The following is an 8509-nucleotide window of genomic DNA, read 5'->3' as shown; positions in this document are numbered from 1 at the left end:
AAGGATCCAGTGTTACTGTGAGCTGCAGTGTAGGTCACAGATATGGCTCGGATCTGGCATTGCCATGGCTGTGGTGTAGGCTGGCAGCTGCAGCTCCAATTCAACCCTCAACCTGGGAACTTCCTTATGCCACAGGTGAAGTCTTAAAAAGAAAAAAACCAAAACCAAAAAACCAAAACTGAAAAAAGGCTGAATTTAGAGACTGTAGACCTTCCTTGTTTTATTTATGCCCAAAAAGATACTTTAGGATAGTCAGCAAATACGTGTGCAGAAGCTGCTGTGCATGCGATTGGAAGTGAAACCAGTTGGCTGTGAAGAAATAGATCATTGCTCTCCTTACCCTTTCAAATCCTGACCACAGAGTCTACACCCTTCCCACAGAGACCGCTCCATCAAGAAATGAGAAGAGGGAGGCACTTCAAGTTTAGTCCAGGTTACACGGCAGGAATTTTGGCAGGCAGGGACAGAATAGTGTCCAGAGAACACTGATTTTTGTTGTCCTGGATCTGGGGGTTTTTATCTTCTTCTGCAGCCAAGGAAAGATGTTCTTTGCACTATTTTGGCACTTAGAGTATTTTTAAGCTTGCTGTTGCTTAATAGAGTGTCCTCATGGTGCCTCCCACTATACAGTTCCCTCTCCTTAATACACGCATACCATGGTTCTTGACACCTGTGAGTTCCCTATGCTGACATTTCATTCATTCACTGAGTGAATTATTGATCAAACGCCTAATACACACTGTCCATACTTAAGAACTAATAAAACAGTGAGGCAGAGTGGTGAAAACACCAAAGTACCATCCTTGTGCATCACCGAAAGAGTTGCCTGGTCTTTAAATCAATCACTCTGGGAAATTTACAGATTTCCAGATGATTGTCCCATCTCTCTTTTGGAATTGTATTCCTGAGTCAGTACATGTATATTTGTGCATATCCTATGTATATTAAATAACTTCATTATGCATTTATAATTTATGTATATAACCATGTACTTTCTGTTATACATAGGTGTATATTTAATTTTATAGGATTAACTTCTTTTCTAGTGCTATGGTGGAAATAACTGAGTCTCTGAAACAAAACAAACAGGTTTGAATACATGATTTTTGAGGAAGTCATTTAATCTTCCAAGGCTCAGATTTTTACCTGTAAGACTGGATGAACAATGGAAAAATCATATGGTTATGAAGATGTATTTATCATTATTAAATTAATCCAAAGTGATATCAGTGACATTGGACACCCTTCTTACTTGACAAAGAGAAATCTCTCTGGACATTTTTATAAGATAAGAATCAATCATACGGCTTTTTAGTCAGAAATAACTTCTTTGCTGCATTGACTTTTTGTGCATTTATGTAGAAGAATGCAGTGATTAGCAAAAGTCTATCAAAGTGTTCAGCATTTTTGGTTTTCACCTCTGCCTTTAGGTTTTTCTATTTCGCAACACCATGAACTTTCAAAGAGCATCACCTAATGGCCAAAGTCCAGGAGTCTTTTAAGCAAGTACATGGTCTTTGCCTTACTGACGTGTGCCTCCCTTTGGTAAGGTCAGATGACTGAGGTACATATTCTATTTCTGGACCATCTTCTGAAGATCACCAGAATGCAGAGGCCCCTCCACCCCAGGGCATGCATTCATGGAACATGTTATTCCTGGGCTTTGGAGTAAGAACATTAGTTGCCTTAGCTCCAATTTCAGTGCCAAGGCCAAACAATATCCAGGAGGAACGCACCAGGTACCACTGTCTGGTCTAGGGCATGACAATAGAGAAAGAACAGAAAAGAAAAATGCGGAAAAAGAAGACCAAGAATTTTTAAAAATTTTATTGGAGTGTAGTTGATTTACAATGTTGTGTTAATTTCAGGTGTACAACAAAGCGAATCCATTCTTTTTCAGATTTTTTTCCCATGTAGGTTATTAAAGAATGTTGAGAAGAGTTCTCTGTGATATACAGTAGGTCCTTACCTATTTGACTTCGTTTTTTAAATTTTGTGGCCACAGCGTGCAGCAGCTTGACATGGGATCTCAGTTCCTAGATCAGAGATTGAACCTGGGCCACAGTGGTGAAAGCACTGACTCCTAAGCACTAGACCACCAGGGAACTCTCATTAGTTATCTTTTTTTTTTTCTGTTTTTTTTTTTTTTGGCCATGCATGTGGCATGTCAGAAGTTTCCAGGCCTGAGGTGGAACGTGAGCCACACCAGTGACAATGCCAAATCTTTAAACACTAAGCCACCAGGGAACTTCCTGTTAACTGTTTTATATATAGTAATATGTGTATGTTGATCTCAAACACCTCATTTATCCCTTCCCCCACATTTCCCCTTTGGTAACCATAAGCCTGATTTTGAGACCTGTCAGTCTATTTCTGTTTTGTAAATAAGTTCATTTATATCATTTTAAATTATGTTCCATACATAAATGGAATGGCATATATAAGCAAATGGCATTATTTCATTCTTTTTTATGGCCGAGTTATATTCTTTTGTATATAGGTACCATATCTTCTTTATCCATTACTCTGTTGATAGTTATGTTTTGGTTATTGTAAGAAGTGCTGCAGTGAACATTGAGGTGCATGTATCTTTTTGAAATGTGGTTTCCTCAGGATATACGCCCAGGAGTGGGATTGCTGGATATGGTAGTTCTATTTTTAGTTTTTGAAGGAATCACCATACTCTTTTCCAGGGTGGTTGCACCAGTTTACATTCCCATCAACAGTGTAGGAGGATTCACTTTTCTGCACATCCTCTCTAGCATTTATTGTTTGTAGACTTTTTGATGATGGCCATTCTGACCTGTGTGAGGCGAATACCTCACTGTAGTTTTGATTTACATTTCTCTAATTAGTGATGTTGGACATCTTTTCATGTGTCTTTTGGTCATCTGTGTGTCTTCTTTGGAGAAATGTCTATTTATATCTTCTGCCCAATTTTTGATTAGGTTGTTTGGGTTTTTTGGATATAGAGCTGCATGATCTGTTTGTATATTTTGGAGATGAATTTCTCATCAGTAGCTTCATTTGCAAATATTTCCTTCCATTCCGTGGGTTATCTTTTCATTTTGTTTATGATTTCCTTTGCTGTGCAAAATCTTTTAAGTTTAATTAGATCCTATTTGTTTATTTTTTTTTAAATTTTCATTACTCTAGGAGGTGGATCCAAAAAGATACTGCTGTGATTTAAGTCAAAGAATGTTCTGCCTGTTTTCCTCTAAGAGTTTTATAATTTCTGACCTCACATTTAGGTCTCTAACCCCTTTTGAGGTTATTTTTGTGCATGGTGTAAGAGAAGGTTCTAATTTCATTCTTTTGCATGTAGCTGTCTGGTTTTCCCAGCACCACTTATTGAAGAGACTGTCTTTTCTCCATTGTATATTTTTTCCTCAGCCCAAGATTTTAAATAAATATTTTATTGGAAAGATAAGTCTAGTCAAACTTTAGGCAAATGATTTTAAAACCCCCCATAATTTTGTCATCTTCATAGAACTATTTTCATTTGCACATTATCTTTCTCTTGTATGCATTTTAGAGTTGCAGTAATAATGAACATGCCATTCTGTCCTGCACTATTTTCACTTAAAGAGTAGCTTGTAAGGAGGTCGCTTCGTGGCTCAGTGGTTAACAAACCCTGAGTAGGATCCAGGAGCACCCAGGTTCAATCCCTGGCCTTGCTCGGTGGGTTAAGGATCTGGCGTTGTCATGAGCTGTGGTGTAGGTCACAGACGTGGCTCAGATATGGTGTTGCTGTGGCTCTGGCATAGTCCAGTGGCTACAGCTCCAATTTGACCCCTAACCTGGGAACCTCCATATGCTGTGAGTGCAGCCCAAAAAAGCAGCAAAAAAAAAAAAAGAATAGTTTGTAAACATTTTCCTTTATTTCTCAATCTTATTACTTTACACTCTAGCATGATATTTTCATGTTTACATGTTGTGTTACAGCATAGGGTGTTATACTGTAGAATGTCAATATAGAGGTCCTCTGAGTTTAGCAAGTAGAATCAAGAATATGAAATGATTTGATTTCTGCTTCCTCCTCCTGTCTCAGGGTAACTCTTGGTAAATGATAACAGCCTAAATAAAACAAAAGACCAAAAGACAACAAGAAAAACAGTCATCTGGACAGTCAAGCAATGGAATAATCAAAATATTGAAGGGCAGAAACACATTTACCTTTAAATGTAGGTTTTGGATAAAAACCTAGTGAGTTTTCAAGCTAGGAAAGAATATAGGGAAGGCCCTTTCTGTACCTGTAGCAATGTTAGTCAATTTTAAGAAAATTTTATTGTACCAATAATCTCTGCCTCAGAAAAAATTAAGATTAGGTTCAATATAAACTATTAATAGGCCAAAATTACTTAAATCCAGAAGTAAACTTTTTAGTCTAACAGTGCTTTAATACATAAATATATCCATTACATTAAGAAATAGATTCAGGGAAATTGTGTTGTGGCTCAGTGGGTTAAGGATCCAACATAGTGTCTGTGAGGAAGCGGGTTTGATCCCTGGCCTCACTCAGTGGGTTAAGGATCCAGTGTTGCAGCAAGCTGCAGCTCAGATTCAGTGTTGCCATGGCTGTGACCTAGGCCTACAGCTAGAGTTCCTGTTCAACCCTTGGTCTGTTCACATAGAACTTCCATGTGCCTCATACGTGGCCATAAATATAAGAAGAGAAAGGAAGAAAGAAAGAAAAAGATTTATTTAGAATCTTTCCTAACAAAAGGTGTGTGTGGGGGGGTGGTGTTGGTGAGGGGCTTGGGGAGAGAATACAGTTTGAGGTCCAAATACCATATGTCTAAAATTTTAGGTTGCATCTTTGGCTTATGGAAGTTCCTGGGCCATGGAATCTGAGCTGCAGCTGTGACCTACGCCACAGCTGCAGCCCTGCTGGATCCTTAACCCATGGTGTCACGGTGGGAAGTTCCCACCATCCACATTTTAATTTAGCATTCTTGGAGTTCTGTTCCAGGATGTGGTGCTGCAGGGAGAACAGCTCCAGACCCCGGCCCTTGGTCCACTCCCGCCTTAGACGTGAACCTTCAAGGGCTCATGCATATTGAGGTAAATGCCCCAACCTACATGCCCAGGTTCTCTCCACACCCCTGCATCAGCCTCTTACCCAGCCTCTAGCCATTTGTTTTTGCTGTTATTGCTTTCCAGCTTCATTAACACATATTTGGCATATAGCCCTGTGTAGATTGAGGGTTACAACGAGACGATTTGATATATTACAAAATGATCACTGCAAGATTAGTTAACACATTCATCACCTCATACTAATTTTTCATTGAAGTATAACTGACATATAACATTATATTAGTTTCAGGTGTACAACCTAATGATCTGATGTTTGTATATACTGTGAAATGATCACCAGAATAAGTCTAGTTAACATCCAATACCACACACAGTTACAGATTTTTTTTCCTTGGGATGAGACTTATCTCCTCTCTTTAGGCCTCTAGTTTTGCACACTGGCAGGGCAAGTTGCTGTTAGGAGCCTAGGCAGGAGGCCTCTGCAGGTCCCGAGGGGATCCTAGGATCCTGGGTACCCACATGAGGTCAGGAAGGAGGCTAGGGTGGTAGGGGCTCCTGGAGGAGCCCAGAGCAGGGCTTCCTAAAGCACAGGGCCCAGGGCAGACTGGTGCTGGGCCTGCTGTGGATATCTGGCATTTAAAAATACTGAAAGACAAAATTTCAGTTGAGGCTTAAAAGAAAATATAAATGGGGAGTTCCCACTGTGGCATAGTGGGTTAAGAAGTCATCTGTAGCCCCTGGGGTCACTGTGGAGGTGTAGGTTCTATCCCTGGCCCAATGTGGTAGGTTAAAGGATCCAAATTGGCTACAGCCATGGTGTATGTTGCAGCTGTGGCTCGGAATCAGTCCCTGGCCCGGGAACTTGCATATGCTGTGGGGGTAAAACAGAAGGGAGGGAAGGAAGGAAGGAAAAGAAAGAAAATATAAATGGAAGTACAATGTCAGTGTTTGTTCATCTAACATGTTTTCTCTTCTTAAAAAAACCTCACGAAACACCAAATAGGAAAGCCTTGGAGTCAGCCATTCATTGAGACACCAGCATACGTATCTGAAGCCATTTCCTTTCTTTCCTCCACAGTGAATTCATCTTCATCGCACCTGTCATCTGCTCCTGCTTAAGCCAGAAAGGAAGGGCACATATCAAGACCGCGTCTCAGCATCTCTCTTTCCCAGAGCAACAGTGCCCTGTCCCTGATGACCCCATCTGCCGCAGCTGATCGCACACTGACCTTGGCTAGTCTCAAATCCATTCAGCAGGACCTGCGTGCATTCTTGTAGACAGAAGCTGGAGGAACAGATGGAGGACTTGGCCATGGAACATGCTTATTATCACGGAGAATGTTCCTCCTCTTCCCGACTTGGTGCCCCAAGCATGGGGGTGGGTTGAGGCGAGCAGAAGATCCTAGTGACTCACAAGCTTCCAGGGAAGGAATCCACAGATGGCAACCACTGAGGTCACATTTTCCCCCCACCACCGCTTGAGCACTGCGTTCTTGACATAGGTGCAGGGCTGCTGTGTTGCTAAGCACCAGGCAAGGAAGGCGTTGCAGATTTCAGATTTCTGGTGATGACACATGCCTAAGTGGCACCAGACAGGCACACCGAGTGCTTTGGTGACATGACAGATGGTGAGGAGAGGCGTGACAGAGCGATCCGTGTGTCTGCATCTGTGGAAACTTTCCACTGCTCACGGGTCAGGCCACTGATTAGATGGCACATCCTATTATTTATACATTATCTACAAATGGACATCCTATGGTTACTCATGGTGGGTAATAATCACCCACTCTGAAGCTCAGGAGGTATGGCCCAGCTGAGGCTGTGGCTGGCATCCAAGAGGAGAAGGGAGCAGCTCTGGGTGGGCCCAGTGGGTGGCCAAGCCCAGGCCTGGCTGTCAGAGTGGAGTATGATTCTGGGGTGTGCAAGTCAGAGCCACTGAGATTAGCCTCAGACAAACCATCCCGAGGTCTCATCTGTTTTCCACAGTTGCTTCTCTACTCGGCACCGTGTCTGCATCTCATGACAACCATCATTTCATCCATCTGCCCCTTTCCTATCAAGAAAATAGATTGGATGTGTGTGCTCAGAGGCAAAGTCAGAGTTCTGAAATGCACCTCTGCAACTGTACCAGATTTGATGAATTTAGCAGCTCTAAGCCAGAAACAAAAGCAAAAAAAAAAGCAAACACTGCTTTTTTACCTTAATAATACTCTTTTAAATAGAAGGGCTTCAGAAGTTACTAAATTCACCACATCCCTGTCAGAAACCTAATGCATGCTGCCCAGCTGTAGAAAATTAAGAAAATGATGACACCGGTATAAGCCATTCTTAGCAAAGACCTTCCTGTGCTACTACTACGGCTACTCTTTTTAACCTAGAGTTCAGTCTACAGGAGCCTAAGGAAAGCTCTTGGTTACCATCAGGATCATCAAATGACACCATTAAAAACTATTTTGTTCTTATCTAGCCCAACTCCTCCATTTCTCAGCATGGAAACAGAGAGGGAGGGAATATGTGCTCTTGGACAGCTCAAGACTGGTGTTGGCTCCACGTTGGGTTTGGGTGAACTTGATGTTGGGTTTTGGGCAGGGCCAATCACACTGCTGGCTCCAGGAGGCCCGAAGCATGGATGGGGAGTAAGAAAACTAGGATGGAAAATAAGGGGAGGAAAGACAAAAGTGGAAGAGGAAAAGAAGAGAGGGAGAAAGCCAAGAGAGAGAAACAGGACTGCAAATTAGGGGGACAGGAGAAAGGCTGAAAGCTCCTTCACTGCAGGTACCACTGGGGGGCTCCATGACACACCCTTGTAGCTGCTCTACTGCAATGACATTCTGAAGTGGCCATGGCAACGAACAGATTTGGAGTGTCCCTGTCATCAAAAGGCAGCAGAACTCAGGGGTTTCAACTGTGCACTCTGGAGCCGGAATGCCCAGGCTTGAATCCCAGCTCTGTCGCTAGCTGTGTGACCTCTGCAAGTGACCTAGCCTCTCTTTCCATTTTCTAAAATGAGGATAATAGCACACACTGCATGGGATGGCTAGGGGATTAAATGAGTTAATAAATGTGAAGTGCTTATGATAGTGCTGGGCACCCCAGAAGGTCTGTGATCATCAAGGGATGGGGAAGACAGTCTATGTTATTCTTTATTAGTTGATTCTATTTATATAGTATTCTTTTTATTAAAGTATAGTTGATTTACAGTGTTGTGTCGATTTCTGCTGTACAGCAAAGTGACTCAATCATATATATATACACACACACACATTGCTTTTTTAAAAAAAACATTATTTTCCATCTTGGTTTATCCCAGGAGACTGGGTGTAGTTCCCTGCGCTGTAGACCTTATTGTCTATCCATTCTAAATAGTCCGTGTTATTCTCGGCCCTCTCCTGGGTTTGAGGATGGAGCAAAGCCTGAGATACAGGACAGGGTGAGGCTTAGGGATAGATTAAGGGGAGGCTGTTAAGGT

The 8509-nt window shown here is 42.0% G+C and overlaps 1 long non-coding RNA gene across 1 annotated transcript; it reads left to right on the top strand.

Annotated features, from left to right (window-relative positions):
* Positions 1-4934: 4934 nt before the first annotated feature.
* On the top strand, positions 4935-8240 carry LOC110255502 (uncharacterized). The gene is made up of 2 exons (XR_014816846.1): positions 4935-5064; positions 6119-8240. It is a non-coding gene; the product is annotated as an uncharacterized LOC110255502 (long non-coding RNA).
* Positions 8241-8509: the final 269 nt, after the last annotated feature.

The sequence above is a fragment of the Sus scrofa genome, chromosome 9, assembly GCF_054392235.1.
Source record: "Sus scrofa isolate SSC_HxYL_T2T_F1_AM1 chromosome 9, Sscrofa_HxYL_maternal_Yorkshire_Landrace_v2.0, whole genome shotgun sequence".
Taxonomy (NCBI): Eukaryota; Metazoa; Chordata; class Mammalia; order Artiodactyla; family Suidae; genus Sus; species Sus scrofa.
This window is presented reverse-complemented; position numbering and strand designations above follow the sequence as displayed.